Raw genomic sequence first — 22,525 nt, forward strand, 5'->3', positions numbered from 1 at the left:
AAAAGCAACATTTTTTTCAAAAATAATATTTAAAATTACTTATTGTCAAGTAAATTGATGCTTCAGGAAGTGCTCCATGTCAGTCCTACAGGTTTGTAGGTCTCAGCCCACCGCAGGGAACCCAGCAGGACCCAGGTGGAGGGGCCCAGGTGACCCTATAAAACCCGCTAACTGCTATGTGCCAGATGGGAACTTGCAAGGCATTAACTCCTGAGAGGCCCTCACGGTGGTCGCCCCCCACATGCCCCCCAGTGCCAGCAGGCAGGGATTTGTGTCTGAAGGTTCACTGGGTCCTATTGTTGGTTCCCACTTTGGAGATGAGGAAATAAAGCACAGACAGGTGGAGGAGTTTGCGCGGAGTGATCGGGAGACAGATTTCTGCTCAGGATCGGAAAGAACTTTCTGATAGCATGTGAGTTAAACGTCGGAAGGGGCTGCCTATGGGAGGTGGGAGGTTCCGATCTTTACGGCGTGTGAGCAGAGCGGCACCCACAGCATCCGATGGAGCCGGAAGCGTTGAGCTGCAGGCCCAGCCTGGGTGCACGTCAGAGACGTGTGCCAATGGTGGGGGGGGTAGTTGTTGAAAATACAGATTCCTTGGCCCTACCCTGGGCTCACAAATCACAGCCTCCAGAGGGAGGCCCCCGAGTCTGGAATCTCACAAGACCACGTGCTCCTGGAGTTCCTGACTAAAGGCCGAGCTGAATGGCTTCTGCCCTCCGGCCCGCTCCATGTGCCCTTCCGTGATTTGGTGCTTCTGTGAGTCCTACGTCTGTGTGTCCCTGAGTGGCCTTGGATGAGGCCCAAAAGCTCTCTGATCCCTGTCTCATCTCAAAATGAAGGTTTACAGTTCAGCTTTTTGTGAAAACAAAAACAAGCCCCACACCTATCACTTAATGAGTTGTAACCATGTACCAGGCATGTACCTGACGTGATCTCACGGGATAGTTAACAACTCTGCAAGGAGCAGATGTCAGTGATCCCACTATAGACATAAGGAAGCCAAGACTCAGAAAATAAGCCAGGTGCCCAAGATCACACAGGAGCAGGAATTTGAACTCGGGACTTTTCTCTGTGCCCCACAATGTTTCCTCATGATTTTCAAAGGCCCTTCCAGGCCTGAGAGCTGGGATTTGACAGCAGTCTCTCCATGCTAGTTTAACACATCCTGACTCTCCTGGGTGTAGGAGAGAAACTTTCACAAGGACCCTCTGAGATCAAAGGTCACACTGGAATTTTGTCACCTGGTCTAACTTGTATGCTGGACTGGGGACAAGGGAGGTACCAAGCCTTTCCCAGCACTGGGACTTGGCTCTCAACTTCAGACCAGGCGAGAATCAGCCACAACCCTGTCCTGGCAGAGCTCACAGGCTGGGGCTGCCCCTGACCAAGACTCAGGGGCTCCTGGAAGGTTGCCTGGAGGAAGTGGGCTTGCATCTTGATGGAGCAGTAGCGATCAGCTGGGGGAGGAAGGGAGAGAAGGCAGGAGCACAGGCCTAGGGTGTGGAGGGCCAGGCGGGGGCGGCCGCAGGGGGCCTGGGGATGCCATGGGGGTCAGGCCATTCTTTCTCGAGAGTCCTGGAGGAGACAGTGCACGTTTTAGCAGGGGGTGGGGCTGGCTGACAGAGCAGGTGACAGGGATCTGGGAGGAGAGTCAGGCAGTGGTGGGGTGGCAGGGAATGAGGGGGAGTGTTGCTGGCGCCAGTCCTTCCCAGGAGGTCCCAACCCCTGAGGCTCTGTGTCTGTAGCACCTAATGAGGTTGGCCCTGCCTCGCAGGGACCAGCAGGGCCTCAGTTCCCTTTAGTGGGGTGGCCTGCAGTTGAGGTCCTGGCCCCAGCCTTCCTGAACTTCCAAGCACTCCTGTGGTCTCAGGCCCAGGAAGAAGATCCAAGAAGGGTTCAAGAGCAGGTAGGGGGAGATCAGGAGCTGAAAGCAGAGGGATGTCCCCTCACACTCGGCAGTCGGCGGCTCCAAGCCTTTGCCCAGCTGTGTCTTCTTCCCCGTGTGCCCTTCCCTTTTTCCTCTGTCTAGCGACAAAACACGCCTAGTGCCATCTCTGTGCAGCCCTGAGCCAGAGGGTGTGGGTGGGAGGGTGGAGAGAGGAGGGAGTCAAATGACCCAGTTAAGACTCCTGCCCTGGAGAGAAGATAAACCAGCACCTGGAGCTCCAGCCCGAATAGGCCCCGAGACCCAGGCTGAGCTGGGGACCGCTTCCGGCTGATGGGTTCAGAAGCTCCCCGGAGTGGGGGCTGGTGTACTTGTGAAGGATATGGGCTTCCAGGCTAGTCGTATCCTGACAACCTCCCTAAAGGTGGCAGACTAAACACATACGCCAAACGTCTTCTGCTCCTAAAGCCCCATGAAGACTACAGAAAGGAATTGATTCTCTTTTTCTTTTTTTTAAGGTATAGGATTCCCTGGCGGTCCAGTTTTAAGGTATAGGATTCCCTGGCGGTCCAGTGGTTAGGACTCCGCGCTTGAAAGCAGAGGACCTGGGTTCAATCCCTAGTTGGGGACTAAGGTCCCACAAGACGTGTGGCACAGCCGGAAAAAAAAAAAAAAAAAGTATAAACCCATGAGGATGGGGCAAGCAGGACAGGAGGCAAATCAGTGCAATTTTGAAGCTGGAAAGTAAACGTAGAGTGACGGCTGACTTAAAGGACTCGGGCTTCCCTGGTGGCGCAGTGGTTGGGAGTCCGCCTGCCGATGCAGGGGACACGGGTTTGTGCCCCGGTCCGGGAAGATCCCACATGCCGCCGAGTGGCTGGGCCCGTGAGCCATGGCCGCTGGGCCTGCGCGTCCGGAGCCTGTGCTCCGCAACGGGAGAGGCCACGGCAGTGAGAGGCCCGCGTACCACAAAAAAAAAAAAAAGAGGTCTCAGAAAAGCCACATGCCAGCCAAGCAGCGTGGCAGCTAAGCCCCAGCATGATTTACCCCACAGGACTGCCAAGGGCTCAGCCTGAGCTGGCAGCCCCAAGTGGGGGTAATGGATGGGGGTGAAATATGGAGCAGTCAGACCCCCAAATCCCCTCCCAGAGCTGCTAGGTAGTCACCCTCCCCCACCCCAGCAGGAAACCAGAGGCATTCTCTGGCGACGGTAAACCAGGGGTCCCTGGCCTGGGGATAGGGGCATTGTACTGAAAACAGGGAGCTGAGAGTCAGGGGCTTCTGAGTCTGGGTTCCCACCCTTGTCTCCTGTCCTGCTCCCAGCGACAGCCAGGTCTTTACCCTCCAGGCAGGACACTGAAGGTCCTCTCTGGAGATTCGAATCCTCCCAAGAACAAAGTCCCAAAAATACTGACATGGGGGGGATCCCCAGCAAGTGCCCCCCACAAGCCTCCTTTCAGCAAGATCTAGTGTCTGTCCTAACACACCCTGAGGAAGCAGTCGTCTCTTTGACAAAGTGTATCTAGGACTCTGGTAAATAAGGTAAAAAAGACAAACAGAACCAGCCTTTACCATATGACCGAGCAATTCCACTCCCAGGATATGGAAACATGTCCACACAGAATTTATACACAAATGTTCATAGCACCATTGCTTATAACAGCCAAAAGGCAGAAACAACCCAAACATCCCTCAGTGGGTGAATGGATAAGCTAACGGTGGTCTGTGCGTACAATGGAATATTATTCAGCCATAAAAAGCAACGAAGCCCTGATAGATTCTATAAAATGGATGACCCTTGAAAACAATATGCCCAGTGAAAGAAGATAGACACAAAAGGTCATGTATTATATAATTCCATTTATATGAAATGTCCAGAATAGGCAAATCCATAGAGATAGACAGCAGATTAGTGGTTGCCAGGGGCTGGGGGAGGAAAGAATGGGAGTGATTTCTCAGTGGATATGTGGTGTTTTTCTGGGGTGATGAGAAAGTCTGAAACTAGAGAGAGGTGGTGGTTGTCCAACGTCGTAAACACACCAGGGACCACATAGAATTGTACACTTTCACGTGGTTGAGTGTATGTTATGTGAACTTTATCTGAATTAAAAACAAACAAGTAAGAGAACCGGCCAAGGCTTCTGAGCTCCAGATGGCTCCTCTAGGCTCGCAAAGCACCTGGATTAACCCGCGAGGGTTATGTTTCCAACAGAGAGAGAATTCAAACCACAAACGCCATGCCAGATTCCGTAGTGGTCACACTCAAAAAGTGAAAAGATACAAGTGAAGTTGATAAGGACAGAGTAAAGGGACAAAGTAGGTGATTAAGTAGTTAATCCCACTAGGGGACTGTAAGTAAAGAAAAAAAGTATGGGAGACCCCTGTAAGTTAAGATCACTCAAGAAAGCAGGTTTGCTTAACCACAAAACCAAGCAGGCTTGCTTAGCAACAAAACCATGCAACAGAAGCATGAGATGCCCCAAAACAATAAAACAATGGTGGCATGAGACCCACATCCTGCCCAGTGAGCTCAGTAAGTTAATGATTCCCAGGACACACTCCTCTGTGTGCACTAACAAAAATATAAGGAAAGGGTGACATTATACTGAAACCTGAGATGATTTACCATATTTTAGTATACGTTACTACCTTTTTGCTCATTTCTGTTGCACCATGACAGTCCCAGCTTGACCATGGAGGGACAAGAAAACTCCCCCACCTGACGTGGAGGAGGAACTGATGATGGAAGCTTGACATCTACTCAAGAGTGAGGAAGAAGGTGGTCTTCTCCCTCTCCCCACTTTTCCTTTGATTATAAAACTGTAGCCCACTAAGTTCTCGGGGCATGGCACCCTCTGGCCCACCCGCTTGTAAGCCTCACAAACGTTCTATTCTAATAAGTCACTTCTTATCTATCACTTTGCCTCTTGCTGAATTCTTTCTGCCCTGAGACATAAAGAACCAGAGCTCCTTGGAGCCCCCAAGACGCATTGCTGGGGTTTCCAAATTAATTTTAGTACTCTACTTCCTTTAACCCAGCATAGCCAAAATATTATCATTTCAACATGCAATCAATATAAAAACTACTAATGAGATGGCTCTTTCATGCTAAGTCTTTGAAACATGGGTGCCTTTACTCGCACAAAGCATCTCAAGTACAGGAAGGCTGGCCGAGTTCCTGCACTTCATAGCCACTCGTGGCACATGGTCACCCCAATAGGATGGCGTAGCTCTAGAGAGTCTCAAACTAGAGTCTCGGGACATAATTTGCAGAGTATGAGAGTTTTCAAATTAAAACTGTGAATTAGGGACTTTCCTGGTGGTGCAGTGGTTAAGAATCCGCCTGTCAATACAGGGGACACGGGTTAGATCCCTGGTCCAGGAAGATCCCACATGCCGCAGAGCAACTAAGCCCATGCGCGACAACTACTGAGCCTGTGCTCTAGAGCCCGCGAGCTACAACTACTGAAGCCTGCGCGTCTAGAGCCCGTGCTCCGCAACAACAGAAGCCACCACAATGAGAAGCCCACGCACTGAAACGAAGACCCAACGCAGCCAACAATAAATAAATTAATTAATTTTAAAAAGAACTATGAATTAAAAAATTGACGATAATCCTATTTAGGATCATCTGAGCAATCACCTAAAAATAAGTCCTAAATTAAACATAGAATTACCATATGATCCAGCAAATCCGTTTCTGGGTACACACCCAGGAGAAGAGAAAGCAGGGACTTGAACAATTGTTTATACACCAATGTCCATGGCAGCATTATTCACGGTAGGGAAAAGGTGGAAACAACCCATCGATGGATAAAATGCCTATTGACGATGAATGGATAAGTGAAATGCATTCACACAGTGGGATATTATTCAACTGTAAAAAGGAAGGAAATTCTGACACAGGCTACAACACAGGAACCTTGAGGATTACGCTAAAGAGAAATAAGCCAGCCGCAAAGACAAATACTGTGTGTCTCACTCCTATGCCGTACTTAGAGGAGTCAAATTCATGGAGACAGAAGGTAGAAGGGTGGGTGCTGTGGCGTAGGGGAGGCGGGGATGGGGAGTTAGTGTTTAATAGGGACAGAGTTTCAGTTTGGGAAGATGAGAAAGTACAGGAGATGGATGGTGGTGGCTCTGCAACAATGTGAATGTACTTAATGCCACTGAATTATACACTTAAAAGTGGCTTAAATGGTAGATTTTATGTTATGTATATTTTACCACAATTAAAAAAAATAGGTCCTGCCCCTCAGTGTGTTGGGTGGGTGCTGACCAGGGCAGTTGAGAGTTTACAGTCTCTGGTGGTTAATGAGAAAAGATGTGGAGAGACTTCGTGCCCAGCGAGGCCTGCCTGGCTGCCCAGGACGGCCAGGAGCTGTCCCGGCACTGTCCCTGCTGGGGCCTCGCAGGGTGGGTGGGAGAGGACAGAGGTGGTGCAAGGAGTGGGGAGGGCCCACACTGTGGCCAAGGCCCCCCAGCCCCAGAGAACCAGCTCTTCGTTGTGTCCCCTGGACTGTGGTGAGAGCTGGCAAGGTCCGTTCCTGTGGTCAACTTGGTTTTTTTTTTTTTTTTTGGCTACGCCATGTGGGATCTTAGTTTCCTGACCAGGGATCGAACCCCTGCCCCCTGCAGTGGAAGCACAGAGTCCTAACCACTGGACCACCAGGGAACTCCCCTGTCACCTTGTACTTTTATTGGTTCTGCTAATATTCTTTATATTTGTTTGTACATTTGCTTTGGTTTTAATGTGGGAGGCAAACGTAAGCACAAGAGGTTTATACCTGGCTCTGAGTCTGTGCGCAGTTAAGAAACACTGTAGTAAAAACCATCGAAGACAACCCCAGGGTCCCGGAGCTAACTTTTTTCTTTAAGAGAGTGTCCACACGGCATCGCTTGGATGTTGGGGTAACGCTGTGCTTTGGCTTCTGGGTCTGTTTCCCTTGAAGCACAGTCATCTCTGTGTCCCTGCAGGGCCAGCGTCCGGGCTGGGCCAGCGAGGCAGCAGAGCTGGAGACTCAGGGAAGGCTGGGGTGGGGCTGCATCCTGGGTCTTGAAGAGGGAGTTTGAGGAGTAGGAGATGGGGCTGGGGAAGGGCCCATCTCGGAGGGAGGCACCCGCCCCAGCCCAGAGGGTGTCAGGGCGTCCAAACAAGCCCCTGCTTTGCCCGACTGTCAGGGTTGGGCGGCCAAGAGACCAGCCTTCCCCCTCAGACACCCCGCAGCTCCCTCCTCCCCCTACCCCAGACATTACCTTGTCCTGTTGGTCTCAGCTCCTCTCTCAGCGCCACCTCACCTGGCCCAGCCACCATCACTTCTTCCCTACATCCCTGCACCTTTAGCCTCCCCTGCCAGTAAGGGATGTACTGGGTCCAGCAGGCCTTCACTCATTCACTCAGTAAACATGCACTGACTAGGGCAACACCGATTGGGAACCAAGCAAAGGCCCTGCCCAGTGGGAGACAGACAACAAACAAGGAAATGTAAGTGACATATGACAGCAAGGGGCCGCAAGAGCCAGAGGAAAACAAAAGGAATCGGGGGAGGGGTGCTGTGATACCTTCCCTGGGTCCTCAGGTGGGTCCGCGCCTCCGGGCCCCTCCGGGGATGCCTGCCATGATCCAGCCCCCGCTCCTGGAGGATCTGATCACGTAGCCTGGCAGCCCCGGTGAGTGCCCCAGCCACAAGTGGTGAGAAAGCCGCCTTGGTGTGGCCTCAGGAAAGGGGGCCTCAGGGAAGCGACATGTCCAAGGCCGTGCAGCTTAGGGGGTGTGCTCCTGGGGCTGGGCCCAGGCCTGACCCCACTTGGCCATCACATTACATGGTGTGGCTGTGTGACGTTGGGCGTGTTACCTTCCAGCTCCGAGCCTCAGCTTCTCCACCTGTAGGATGGGCATGGAATGGTAGGCAGAGACACTGCAGGGATCAGCAGGGCCTGGAATCCTCCAGGGAGGTTGAAGAGGAGCAGCCCGGGGAGGGAGGAGTGGCTGTCATCCCAGCCTCATTTACAGCAGCCCCTCTCCTGGCTCCAGGGCTGGAGACACCGGAATCTCACGGTTGTCTGCAAAGACAGATGTAGGAGGCCTGGCAGACTCCCAGCTCCCATCAGATCGCCCTGTGGGCCAGGAATCCAGGTAACAGACGCCCCCACCAGCAGCCTCAGAGTCTGCCATGTGACCATCAACGCCTCCTCCTACCCCCAGGGCCCAAGTACTGATAAGCCTGGGAGGTGGAGGAAACCGGTTGGGAAAGCAGGAGCTCTAAAGCCCCCCTAACAACTCTGGGTTCAGGGCTTGCTCTGCACCGCGAGCCCTGGGACTTCCAAACCTCTCCCAGCCTCAGTTTCCATGTCTATAAAGTGAAGATGGTCGCTCCCGAGGTAGTAGGAAGAGTAGATCATGGTAGGTAAACCATCCTCTACTGGGAACGAGCTTTTTTTGTTTTTAATTTATTTATGGCTGCATTGGGTCTTCGTTGCGGCGCGCAGGCTTTCTCTAGTTGCGGCCAGCGGGGGCTACTCTTCGTTCCCGTGCACGGGCTTCTCATTGCGTTGGGTTCTCTTGTTGCGGAGCACGGGCTCTAGGCGCGCGGGCTTCAGTAGTTGTGGCTCGCGGGGTCTAGAGCGCAGTCTCAGTAGTTGTGGCGCACGAGCTTAGTTGCTCCGCGGCATGTGGGATCCTCCTGGACCAGGGCTCGAATCTGTGTCCCCTGCATTGGCAGGTGGATTCTTAACCTTTGTGCCACCAGGGAAGTCCCAGGAACGAGCGTTTTTAAGTTGGTGATCATCTTGGTGGCAGTGGAGTGTTGGTCACAGGAAATGGGGTGGGGTGATCTGGGGTCACCTTAGTCCTCCCTTCAGCCGCAAAGGAGCCATTTCCCGTGAGCTGCTGAGAATTCAATCGGGAAGCTGGGGTCTGGGTGCAGGGCCAGGCCCAGCTCTGTCTCTTTCCTGCTGTGTGGTGTGGGCAGGTCACTCCCCCTCTCTGGGCCTCTGCTTTCTCTTTGGGGGCTGGTCTTGAAGGTAGCGAGGGTTGGCCCCCTAGGGGCTAGCCCCGGGACCCAGCTGCTTTGGACACCCTCCCCACCCCCACCTGGGGCGAATGGCAAGGTCTGCTTAGGCAGCCCTGGCACCCACCCAGGCTCCTTTCTGCAGAGATGACCCACAAGATAAAGTGGCGGGAGTGTGGAGACACGGCTTTCAGGAGACAGCGGGCAGTGAGCAGTGCTTGTGTCCAGGCCCACAGGAAGGAGGGTGGGGGATGGGGGAGGGCAAAGCTGGGCACAGGGGTGCAAATGGACTCCCGGCTGGGGGACAGACACATACAGACAGATGGCCCCACGGTTGTCTTGGCAACCCCCAAACTCCATCAGCCCCAAGTAGACGTGCTTGCTCTGGGGAGCAGCTGAAGACACAGCTCTTCCTCAAGATTCCCCCTTGCACAAGCCTCTCCTGTGTAGAAATGTGGTCCTACAGTCCGTCTTGGGCAGACTGAGTGCCCTTCTTTCCATTGATTTCTCAAACAGGAGAGCCAGAAATGGGATGGTGGGCGGAGGGACGAATGCGGCCCCCCCGGGGGAGCGCGTGGGCCAAGCTGCTGCTCTCTTTCTGTGTGGACTCAAGGCCCTCCAAGGGCCCTTTCAGCCCAGCCCTTCCACACCTGGTCCCGCAAGAGGGACCCCGGTACCGCAGGGGCTTGGTGGGACTGACAGAGGTGTGGCAGTGGACGGCTGTCTGCTGCCCCTGAGTAGCCTGGCTGGGGCCACTGGCACGTCTCCGTCTTCCCCAGAGCAGGAAAGGGTGGAGGTGGAGGGGAAGGTGGACAGGCGTGGAGACACAGGCCTAAGTGGTGTCGGAGAGTCACTTTGACTTTTGGCCTCACCCTCCCCTTCTGTCACTTGGAGATTCAATCCTGGCTCTGCCACTCTTAGCTGTACCATCTTGGGAAAGTTACCTCTCTGTACCTCAGTTGCCTCATCTAAAAAATGGGGAGAAGAGAGGGCAAATGTAACCACTCTGTGCAGGCCCTGTTCTCAGCAGTTTACATCTAGCAGCTCATTTAATCCTCCCCAAAACTCTATGTGGGCCAGGGGCAGGGGGCTCTGTTATTAGTCTCACTTTACAGATGAGGAGATGAAAGCACAGAGAGGTCAAGTAACTAGCCTGGGCTCACACAGTTAGTCATCATTCCGGAGCCTATGCTCCATCCACTCCTGCAGTGTCTGCTCCCCATCTCCTAATTCCTTCCTTTTTTTTTTTTATTATGGTAAAATATACATAACATAAAATTTACCATTTTAACCACTTTTAAATGTATAATTCAGTGGCATTAAGTACATTCACATTGTTGTAAAACCATGACCACCATCCATTTCCAGAACTCTTTTCATCTTCCCAAAGTGAAACTACCCATTAAACAATAATTCCCCAGGACTTCCCTGGTGGTCCAGCGGTTAAGACTGCACTTCCACTGCAGGGGGCACGGGTTCAAGCCGTGGTTGGGGAACTAAGATCCTGTATGCTGTGCAGCCAAAAAAAAACAAAACAACCCAATAACCCCCCATTTCCTGTCAACCACTGTCCTGTCTCTATGAATTTGGCTTCTCTGGGGACCTCATGGAGCTGGAATCATACACTATTTGTCCTTTTGCGACTCGCTTATTTCATTTATAATGCCTTCAGGTTTCACCCATGTTGTAGCAGCTGTCAGAATTCCCTTCTTTTTTAAGGCCGAATAATTTTCTGTTACACATTGACACCACGTTTTGCTTATCCATTTATTCATCAATGGACACCTGGGTCGCTTCTACATTTGGCTATTGTGATTAAAAAGGCTGTGAACGTGGATGCATAACTACCTGTTCAAGTCCGTGCTTTCCATTCTTTGGGGTATATACCCAGAAGTAACACTGCTGGATCATAGGCTAATTCTATGTTTAATTTTTTGAGGAAGTGCTGTACTGTTTTCCACAGTGGCTGCACCATTTTACATTCCCACCAGCAAAACACAAGGGTTCCTTCTTTCACCCAAGTGTGACTCCAAGCCCGGGGAATGCTGGCAGCCCTGGCAGGGCCAGGTAAGAAGCTGTAAGAGACTGTCCAGCAGCTCCTGAGTGAGGGGCATGCGGGGAGGGGCAGTGATGCTGGCCATCCTGGTGGGCACCAGAAAGCCTGTTCTGCCAACATCCCCATCTGTGGACACTGAGCTCTGGGCTCAGTCCTCTGGCTCTGACCTTTCCTGACCCCTCTCTGCCAGACCAGGCTGCCCCAGGGCAGAGGGAATGAGAGGGGCCCACGTGGGAGATGCTGGCAGGCTTAAGGCCATGGGACAGTCAGACCCTGGGGCAGAAGGGTCCCTGCTCAACCAGGCCTCACCCTGCCCTGCTGCATCCCTTTACCTTGTCATCCCCCTTCCCCAGCCTCGGTTGCCTCCTCCCCCTTGTAGGGACAAGCCTGAGAATTGGCTTTGTGACCTGGGAGATGCAAAGCTCCTTTGAGGAACTGTCAAGGCCAAGGCCTTCACTGTGCACGTGCCTGTTGGTGAGTCAAGGGATGTGGCTGTTCTAGAACCCTGGCTCCTGGCTCCCACCCTGGCTTTCTCTACACCCTGCCCAGGCTGCCAGCAGCCTCCCAAGAGGTGTAAGGCCAGCAGGCCCCCGAAAGTCTGGACTCATTGAAGGCCCTGGTCCCAGGCTGAGGGTGGGTGCTCTGCCCTCCAGAGAAGGTGCCAGAAACAGGTGTCTCTTCTGGATAGGCCCCAGTCCTGGCGGGAGGCAGGGGCCAAACATTCTGAAGGTGGCAGCGCAGAGCCCAGGGGAGTGGTCTGGGCTTCAGAGCCTTGGGGCCACACACATGCTGTAGGTTGAAGACCATGGTTATGGGGTCTTGTCCTAGCAGCTTCGTATGGTCGCGGACAGGCCCCAGCCTCTCTCTGAGCCCTGTCTCCTCACTGGTGTAATGGGGGTAGGCTGGAACTCAGTGGTCTTCAAAGACCATTCCATGACCCTAAACTTTCAGAAAGGGAGGAGAAGTCAGGGGGGCTCTGAGTGGCTGGAGTTTCTGGACAGTAACCAGCTACGAGTAGTAGTAATAACGGCCCTTGCTATGTTCCAAGCATTTTTTTTTTTTCGGTACGCAGGCCTCTCACCGTTGTGGCCTCTCCCGTTGCGGAGCACAGACTCTGGATGCGCAGGCTCAGCGGCCATGGCTCACGGGCCCAGCCGCTCTGCGGCATGTGCGATCTTCCCGGACTGGGGCGCAAACCCGCGTCCCCTGCATCAGCAGGCGGACTTTCAACCACTGCGCCACCAGGGAAGCCCTGTTCCAAGCATTTTGACACGTGTAAACTTATTTCATCTTTACAACAACCTTATGCAGGAGATACGATTCTTTTTTTTTTTTTTGGCCGCACCCCGTGGCATGCGGGATCTTATTTCCCCGACCAGGGATCGAACCCGTGCCCCCTGCAGTGGGAGCGCAGAGTCCTAACCACTGGACCGCCAGGGAATTCCCAGTAGATACGATTCTTATTCCTACTGATAATTTACAAAAGAGGAAACTGAGGCACAGAGAGGTTCAATGGCCCAAAAGTGCAACAATAGCAAAATTCAAAGCCTGCCTTGTTGACCCATATTCTAACCCACGATCCTATACCATAATGTGGCTGAGGTGTTTTTTTTAAACCAGAATTTTTATGAGCACCTGAGCCTTTCCAAGTGCCAAGTCCCTGAACTTCAGGTAGCAGCTGGCAGGAAGTGTACAAGAGTGGTCAGAAACCTGACCTCAAAGGCAGGCGGCGTAAACCGGAGGGTCGGCCCGTAGTGGGAGGGGAGAGGCCCTCGGCCGTTGTCTGTACTAGTCAGGCTGCATCTGGGGAAGGGCAGGGGCAAGTGGGAGAGTGGCTGGAATGGAAATTTCTAGAAACCCTGTCTAGAGTAGCTATAAGAGTAGCTGCTAAAGAACCTGGGAGGAGAAGTGGTGCAGGGACTCTTGCCAAATTTCTGAAGGACTGTGGCATTCATGAAGAAACTGACTTGCTCTAACCAGTTCCAGGTGGCGGGATCTAGGATTTCTAACAGCCAAATCTGTCCCACAATAAAGAGCTGCTGTGGGAGAGAGTGAGCGCCATGTCACAGGAAGCATGTAAGCAGAGCTGCCTGGGACGGGGGTCGGAGGAGTTGACCTTGAGCGTGAGGCTCAGTTGAGCCACATCTGCGCAGCCACAGTAGCCTCGGGGTGCACATGGGTGAGAGGTTACCAGCTGAGCCCCTGCTGCCAGCTTGGGCCCCCAGGTGGAGACCCATCCCCACCTGGGGCCTTTCTCTGTGGCCGACCCACAGAAAGATTTCGGGATTAATTCCTCTTTTCTTCCACTCCCACCCGTCCACCCAGCTCCAGCTGGACAGCCAGGGCTCCCCACACCACCTCATTATTTACATTTCTGGTGTCAAAAGGACCAGAGAGCCTGCTGGGCCAAGGGACCTCTGAGGCCACTGGAGGGCCACCTCTGGGCCCGGGGCTTTCAGGCTCAGACAAGTTAAAACAGTCTGGACGTTCCAAAGGTCGCCTTCCAGGCATGGGAGATGTGACCGAGGGGCTGTGGGCAAGGTCCTGGCTCAGCAGCTGTGAGGATGGAACCTCGCTGATGGGCCCCAGGAGCGCAAGCTGCCATCGGGTGGACAGGCCGTGCGTCAGCATCGTGGATTTGTGCCCCTACCTCTGTTCATGGCGTTTCAAGGCGCATTTGCCAAGGCAGGTGCTGGTGGCATGGATGGGAGCCGCGGCTGCAGGAGGAGGGGGCTCTGGGTGGGTGGGGCCCAGCCCTGCCCTCCCGTCTCTGGCCCACAGGAATGTTGTCGGGTGAGTCTGTGGGGAGTGCCCAGCAGTGTTTTGTGGGTGCGGGGTGTGTATCCTGTGTGTGTGCACATGGGGTGTGTCTGTGGGTCTCTGTGTACAAGGCTGGTTGTGTATGTGTGAGTGTGTGAATGACATTAGGGTGGGGAGTCTCCAGTGGGCACACCTGCTCCATGCATGTGCCCGGCATAGGCATGCAGGTGTGGTTGTGTGTACTTCTCTCTGTGGGCACGGCCACTGGTGTGACCCAGCGCATTCCCCTTGGCAACCTGGCCCCCGAGTCTCACTCCAGCAGGCCCCCCTCCTGGCTGGCATCTACCACAGTGGGGGTCACTAGCTCAGCTGGTGACAGTCCAGCTCTCAGCACGTTTGGTGTCCTTGGAGCCTGTGGGGGTCCTCAGGCGGAATCCCTCCCTCTGTGTCCCCTGCACACTTTCTGCCTCTAACCAGTCCCTTCCCTGTCCACCCTCAGCCTGGATGCCCTTTCTCCTCTTTTGCTAGTCTCCAAATCTACCCCACCCTTTGAGGCCTGGCTGAGATGCTGCTTCCACCTTCCCAGCCCTGCAGGGGGATGGCACGGCTGCCTCCTGTTGTGTTTCTGCCTCATCCCCTGCTCCCCATGTCCCAGGTTCTCCTGGGGGCAGGAAAGAGTCTGATTCGTCTAGCCCAGGGCCTGGCATACGGTAGGTGCTCAATCAATGAATAGATGTAACCTCAGCCCCGCCCAAATGTACTCTCCCTCCTCTCTCAATGGGGTCTGCAGATGTGGATGAGAGAACTTGCGGGGTGACCCACCCCTGGTGGCTGGAGCTCTGGCTCTGGAGTCTGAGTCCTGGCTCTGCCCTCAGCTGTCGGGTGGGCTCTGTCAATCAGTTTCCTCACCTGGGGTTCCAGTGTGTGAGGCTTGGGGGGGCTCCGGGGAAGGCAGCGGGGTGGAGATGGAACAGGCTCCCGAGTTTCTAGGAGAGGTTGCTGGGGCCCAACTAAGTGTGCAGTTCATGGTACAAAAAGCGACTGGCTTCCTGGGTCACATCCGTTTACAACCACACAGCTGCCCTGGTCCTGATGGGAGGACTCTTCCATCCGAAGGTCTCCCTCGACCCGCTCCCTCCGGAAGGCTGACACTTCCCTCTCTAGGCTCCCACCAGCCCTCAAGCCCCACACAGAAGATACTTACAGCTGAGGGATGTCCCCCAAACCCACACGGGGGTGAGGCTTCCTTCCTACAGAACAGAGCTTACTGAGCGGCTGCTATGTGCCAGGCTAGTGGGTACTGGGGAGACAACAGCGGGGTCAGGATAAAGATCGCTGCCTTGCTAGGGGTTATATTTAGTGGGGAGACAAGCAAAGAACAAGAAACATAGGAGGGGGTGTTCCCTGGTGGCCTGGTGTTTAGGATTCTGGGCTTTCACTGCCGTGGCCTGGGTTCAGTCCCTGTTCAGGGAACTGAGATCCTGCAAGCCGTGCAGCACAGTAAAGGAAGAAGGGAGGGAGGGAGGAAGGAAGGAAGGAAAGAAGGAAGGAAGGAAGGAGGGAAGGAAGAAAGAAAAATAGGAAATTACCTAATGTGCCAGAAGGTGAACTACTGGGCATATACCCTGAGAAAACCATAATTCAAACAGAGCCATGTACCACAGTGTTCACTGCAGCTCTATTTACAATAGCCAGGACATGGAAGCAACCTAAGTGTCCATCGACAGATGAATGGATAAAGAAGATGTGGCACATATATATAATGGAGTATTACTCAGCCATGAAAAGAAAAGAAACTGAGTTATTTGTAGTGAGGTGGATGGACCTAGAGTCTGTCATACAGAGTGAAGTAAGTCAGAAAGAGAAAAACAAATACCGTATGCTAATGCATATGTATGGAATCTAAAAAAATGGTACTGATGAACCTAGGGACGATCAGGAAGCCTGCACCTAACAGGGTGCTTGGGGAGTCCCCGCATTTGCACTGAGACTGGGAAGAGGAGGAACCGAGCGGCACCTGGGGAAGAGCATTCCAGAGGAGAGAACAGCCAGCCCGAAGGAAGTAGATGAGTTCAGGGAGCCCTGAGGGGAACGGGGCAGGGGGGCAGCAGCTCAGACCGGGCGGGCCCTTGTGGCTCCTGAAGGACTCTGGCCTCACGCTGGGTGAGATGGGAGCCACAGCAGGATTTGAGCAGAGGAGGGAGGGGGTCGGACTTGTGCCTTCCAGAAACACACTGACTGTTCTATGAGGCAGGAGCAGAAGCATCAGTGGAAAAGCTACGGCAAGAATACAGGTGAGAGCCATGGAGGGGTGAGAGGGCAATGTGGGAGCCCGCAGGATCCCCCACCGTGGGAGGAGAGTGGAAGAATTGGGGGAAGGGCCTCTGAAAAGCCAGGAGAGCCCAGGAGTCCCTCAGCTTGGTCCCCCACCCTTTGAGAATCTGATAACAGCTATGGACCCTCAGTAGCAGCAAAGGCCTTGAGGTGGGAACTCTCCACATAGGGCATGAGCAAGGCCTCTGGGAACCAGAGTGGCTTTCAGGGGTAGGGGATATGTGGGTTGGGTCTTGAAGGATGAGTAGGAGTTTTTCCAGAAAGGCTCTCTGGGCAGGGCTAATATATGCCAAGGCACAGAGGTAAGAAACGTTGGAGAAACTACAAGCTTTTCAGAGGGCTGCTTGCTGTACGCTTTGGGGAGGGGCTCAGTAATGAAGGAATGGATGAATGAATGAATGAATGAATGAATGGAGAGCATCGGGGGGAGGGTAGGAGAGGATGCCAAGTTTGGTGACTTCATCTGGCAGGTGATGAGGAAGGAAGGGGACTAACATTTATGGAATCCTTCTGCTGCCAGCCCACACGCTGTCAGGCAGTCACCTCATGTCCATTCTTCAGATGAAGAAGCCAAAGCTTTATTTATTTTTTGCCACACCACCAGGCGGCATGTGGGGATCTTAGTTCCCTGACCAGGGATGGAAACGGTGGCATCGGCAGTGAAAGCGCAGAGTCCTAACCACTGGACCGCCAGGGAAGTCCCGAAGGCAAAGCTTTGAGCCAGCTCACTCTGCCCGTGGCGCTGCCGTGCTGCTGGCCCCCAAGGAGCCTTGGCAAGGGCAGGTGCTTGACCCTCATCACGGGTCAGGGGACTCCTCAACTGGAGACCCAGGGCCAGGCATGAGATGACCCAGGGAGGGGAGAAGGTAGTTCCCACAGGCCAGGCAGCAGCTGCCAAAAGGGATAACAGACCTAGCGATTGTTCCCAGAACCAAACAGGTCCCGGGTGAAAGGGGACAGCAGATCTGTAAGGCAACACCTGCCTTGGGGTGGCTAATCTTGTATCTGGCCTCTCTCAGCTCCAGCCTCCCACAGCCTCCTTGTCAGGCAGCCTGGCCCCAGAGGAGGAGTGGAGAGGGAGGACCACCTACTGAGCCTCTGCCTCCCCACATCCCTCTGATGGCCTGGAGACACGGCGGGGAGTGAGTGAGGGGAAGGGAGAGGATGGGGACGTCCAGGTTCCACACTAATATCAACGTGATGACTGGGCAGGGATCATCCCCATTTTCCAGATGGGGAAGCGGAGGCTTAGCACAGTGAAATGACTGGAACAGGCAGTGGAGGTGCATTAGAACCCAGATCTTTTTTAAAAATTTTTTATTTTATTGAAATATAGTTGATTTACAATGTTGTGATGTTGTGTTAGTTTCAGGTGTACAGCAAAGTGATTCAGATATATATATATATATATACACTTTTTTAGATTCTTTTCCATTATAGGTTATTACAAGATTTTTTTAAAATAAATTTATTTTTGGCTGTGTTGGGTCTTTGTTGCTGCATGCAGGCTCCTCATTGTGGTGGCTTCTCTTGTTGTGGGGCATCGGCTTCAGTAGCTGTGGCTCACAGGCTCTAGAGCACAGGCTCAGCGGCCATGGCTCACGGGCCCAGCCACTCCGTGGCATGTGGGATCTTCCCGGACCGGGGCTCGAACCCGTGTCCCCTGCATTGGCAGGCAGATTCTTAACCACTGTGCCACCAGACAAGCCCCTAGAACCCAGGTCTTAATCATGACAATACTTGGCTTCTCCCCCTGTCGAGCAGCTACTGGCAGCCAGCCCTCTGTAAAAGCTGGAGGGGAAGAGACTGGGGAGGACAGAACTGGGGGTTGTTTCCCTCCTGGCAGCTATCTCAGAGGTGGGCTCCTGGCACTGCAGGGCCTGTGCAGGGAGGGTGGAGAGGTGGGGCCTGGTGTGCCCAGCTCTGCCAGAGGCAGGTTGTGTGTGGCTGGGCAAGTCACCTGTCATCTCTGTTGGGGTGGGTGGCAGGCATTTGCCACGTGCAGTTCCCAACACAATGGGCAGATGGAGGCCAACTGTGGTGTGGCCCCAACCAAGTCTGACTCCCCTGTGGTCTCCCAAGAAGCTTGGGAATCTGGAAAGTTCCGGAGAACAAGGACCCAAGTGGGGAGAGGACACAGCATGCTTGAGCAGGCCCCCAGAGTCTCCCTGTCCCGGCCAGCTCCGAGCAGGGAAGGCCAATTGCACTCTTGTTCCTCCACACAACTGCCCTCCCTGGGAGGTGCCTGCCTTTAGGTCCCTCTCCAGTGCATGGGCCTAAAAGCACCCACATGTGGGTGGAGGTGCCCCAGTGAGGGATGCAGGGTATAGCCTCCTGAAGCAGGACTCTGGGGACACAGCTTTCCCAAGTGGCCATTTTCAGACAGGTCAAAATGGCCAATCACTGTTTTTTTTAATGACAAGCAACATGCACACAGCACGAACTCATTTTTTTTTCTCTGCAAGTGTTGATTCAGTGCCTCCTGCATGTCAAGCCCTGTACTCAGGGCTCAGGAGAAGGCAGCCCTGAAGCTAAGATAGAGACTGGATGGCAGGCCCTGAGGAGGGCCTCGTGTACAGGGACCCATTTCACCCTCTGAGCAGCCTTATGAGGGCGGCTTCCTTATCCCCATTTTACAGACAAGGAAACTGAGGATTAAGTCATTTGCACAAAAACCCAGACTGAAGCCAGATGTCTCTGGTTCCTGAACCCAGTTACCACCGTGCAAAGTGACCTGCCCACAAGCCTTACCTCTCACTCGGCTCCATGGGCAGGGCCTGGGGGCTCAGCGACAGGTGACCACATCTATTTTGTACCTTATTAAAAAAACCAGAAGGGAGTCAGGCTATAAGTGGAATAGATTGGTTTTTAGGTCACAACAAAATGGCTTCACATCAAACGAGCTGCATCACAAAAAATGTCATAAGGGTAAAATCCTTACATAGAGGGAAGCGTGCTTTCCACCTGCCACCCTTCAATAATTTTCAAATTTGCCCTGTGTGCAGCTATTCTCTCTTCACTCAAGTCAATTAAAAAATTTCAAAGGACAAAAAGGCATACTTGTGGCTCAGGCCTTGATCTGGACCTGCGGGGCTCGTAGTCTAGGGGGGAGCCAGAGCTTGTCAGGGGCAGAAAGAGCACACGCGAAGTGACAGATGAATACTACGGACCACCCACCATGAGCATCCTGGCAGAGTGAAGACCGAGAAAGCCCCACAAACTTGAACTCGAGCCCAGGGCATGTCATTTCACCACCTCCCCTTTGCCGGAAGCTGTGAAGACTGAAGGATACGATATTTTGTGCCCAGCTTGGTGCTGGGCCGGTGTCCAGGTTTCTTAGATGCCCAGAACAAGTCTGCTGGGGAAGCCAGACCTGAAACAGTGCTCCACTTCTGGGCCGAGGGATGCCCAAGCTACTGCAGGAGGCCGTGGGAGGAGATTCTCCTGGGGACGTGGGGGGCAAGGGAAGTGTCTCTGAGAGCACTCTTTCCAGGTGGCAGGAATCCCCAGGCAGAGGCACAGGGAGGGGTATGGCGAGGTGGAGGTGAGTGTGTGTGAGCAGTAGTGAGGATTCCGTGGGGGTGGAGAGACAAGGGCAGAGTCTGCTAGAGAGGCAGGTGGGGGAGAAGAGGAGGCTGACATTTTCGGGGTAGAATCGATGGGATTTGGGGGGCGTGACAGATTACCTGAAGCAGGTGAGTCATGGGGATGATACATAGGGCTCAGGGATCTATATACCTAGAGCAGTGCCAGCTAGGAATGGTTTTTACATTTTCAAATGGAAAAAAAAAAATCAAAAGAAGAATGGTTTACCTTGAGTGGTCATAAATAAAGTTTTATTGGAACACATCCATGCTCATTCCTTTACACAGTATCTGTGGTTGATTTTATGCTACAGTGGCAGAGTTGAGTAGTTGAGACAGAGACCCTATGAGCAGCAAAGCCGAAAATATTTACTATCTGGATCTTACAGACAATAGTTTGCTCATCTTCGGCTTAGAGGCAACTTTCAGGCAGAGATGAACAGTAGGGGGTGATGCTGAAAAACTGGATGGGTCCAGGTCACCGGGGCCTCCTTCCCTGCCCAAGAACTGAGCTTAAGCTGAGAGCAAGTGGGAGCCATCTGGGGTTCAGGGAGGAGAGTGACCTGCTCAAATGAATGTTGAAGAAGGGTCCACCTGGCTGCTTAGCAAGAATGGATAAAGGTGGGCCCGGAGCACCTGGAGTAGGAAGACCAGCAGGAGGTGTCTCCAGAGGTCCGTGGGGCTGCCCTTGGGAACATGTGCTGGGACCTAGCCTCGAGGCATCTCCCCGCCCTGCCCTGCTCCCCTTTGCCGATGGTCTACAGTGGTGCTGCTGTATACCCAAGATGCCTTGCACACATGGGTGGAAGTGAATGCTCAACGGGACCCCCAGAGCAGAAGCTTGAAGCCCACCTCCCCGGAAGGGCAGGAAGCACATGGAGGGTGCCTCGAGCCCGGAGCAAGAGCGTTAGGGGCCAAGGTGTGAAATGGTGGGCGCTTGGAGAGCTAATGCTGGCCGCGTAGCAGGAGAGGACGCCCAAAACGTGGGCACGGCCAGTGGGCTTTGAGTGCCCGCTGCGGGGGGAGGGGACGTTTCCGCCCGGAGTCAGTGGGCCATGCCTGGGGGAGAGGGAGCACACAGTTGTGTTGGTCATATGCATGGATGGAGTGGGTCAGAAGGATACAAGTAAGCCAAGGCCCAAGGCCCACAGGCCAGTGTACATCGGGGATCTTTACCAACACACAGACCTGTGTAGACGCAGTAACAGGCCCAGCGCTATGCGCGCACCACAGTACAAAACCAGGCCTCTGCCCACGGTGGTCGCAAACGCGTATATACATCATCACAGACGCCCAGGGCCTGGCATGCACACCGTACAAGACCTAGAGGCCTCTCTGCACACGGGCACAGATGTGTGCACACAATCACGATCCAGGTACACACAGGCACAGCGCCAGGGATCCACGCCCATGCACACACGGGAACAGACCCGGGTACACGCTGCAGGTCACACAGACCCATTCACACTGCAAAACAGACACACGCATCCAGGCGCACACAGAACCGGACACGCAGACGCATGCACATGCCAGACACACATACTCTCCGACCCGCTCCGCCTCCTATCGCACACACACAACCGCACAGGACGCACCGGGCCGTGGGCCGGCGCACGCACGGTCACAGGCAGGGGCGCGCGCGCGCACGCGCGCACACACACACACACACACACACACACACAGGCCTGGGCTGGGGGCTTCCCAGAGCCTCGGGGCTGGAGCCAGGCTTTGTGCGCTGCGCCCCCGACAAACCTCCCGCGCGGCGCGGGACTGGGGGTGGGAGGCCTCAGCGCCCGCCTTCCCCCATCCACCTCCCCCCACCCCGGGTTGCGGCGGCGGCGGCAGCGGCGGCGGCAGGGGCCCAGGCGCTGTCTGGGTGCTGGGCGGGTGCGGAGGCCGGGACCAGGCAGAGGGGAGTGGGGGAAGAACCCCAACCCTTCCTGCTGAGGGGGCTCCCGCTCTTTCCACTTCACTGTCCAGGGCGGGGGAGGCAACCAGGCTGGGGGAGGGCGCTATAAATATCTGCAAATAATGAGTTCTGGAACCGGGGTGGGGAGGGGAGTGCACCTGGGTTATATTGGGGGGGTGTGCCTGAGCTGGGGTGCCAGAGAGGCAGAGATGGGTCTCAGCCAACCCTGGTGACCTGAGGTCGGGTGACTGTCTAGGCTCTAGACGACTTCCTAGAAGGGGCGTGGGCAGGGACACTACCTCAATGAGCTCTCTCCAGGGTCCCCCAGCACTGCCACTCTCCACCCCAGAGCACTCCTCTTCACTCCTGGGCCACCAGACCAGACCTTCCTTGATGGGGGAGTTGCGGGCACTGTTGTGTCACCTCCTGGGCAGTTACTAAAAATCCAGGCAATGGGCCAAGCCTGAGGATGGAGGGAAGAAGAAGGCAAGTGCCCCCCACCCCCCACCTGGAGGAGCTGGGAGTTCTGTGGGGTTATCAGTGCTAAAGAGATAGGCACAGGGTCCTAGGAAAGTTTGAAAAAGGGGCTGCCAGTCCAAGGGGGAGAGAGAACTTGCTGGGAAACATAAAAGGAAGCTGGAAGGGTTTGTTGGTGGAGAAAGTGGGAAGGGCATTCTGGGAGGAAGGATGGCATGAGCAAAGGCTCAGAGATGTGAGTATGTGCTGGGAGATGGAGGTGGGGGGATGGTCAAGCACTGCGTCAGGCCAAAATCAGAAGCCAGATGAAGAGGGGGAGCCAGGGCTGGAGGGAAGGAGGGCCAGGTGGAGGCGAGATGGCGGGTCACACCAGGGAGCTGGCACGAGGACAGCACAGTGAGGGGCCGACTTGACTGGGATAGCGCCATCTGGCTCAGCTGCCCCCCTTCCGAGGGTCTGCCCAGTGCCCTTGATGTGGTCAGGGCTGCTTGACCCACACTGGTGATC

The sequence above is a fragment of the Neophocaena asiaeorientalis genome, unplaced genomic scaffold (genome assembly GCF_003031525.2).
Source record: "Neophocaena asiaeorientalis asiaeorientalis breed wild unplaced genomic scaffold, Neophocaena_asiaeorientalis_V1.1 scaffold473, whole genome shotgun sequence".
NCBI lineage: Eukaryota > Metazoa > Chordata > Mammalia > Artiodactyla > Phocoenidae > Neophocaena > Neophocaena asiaeorientalis.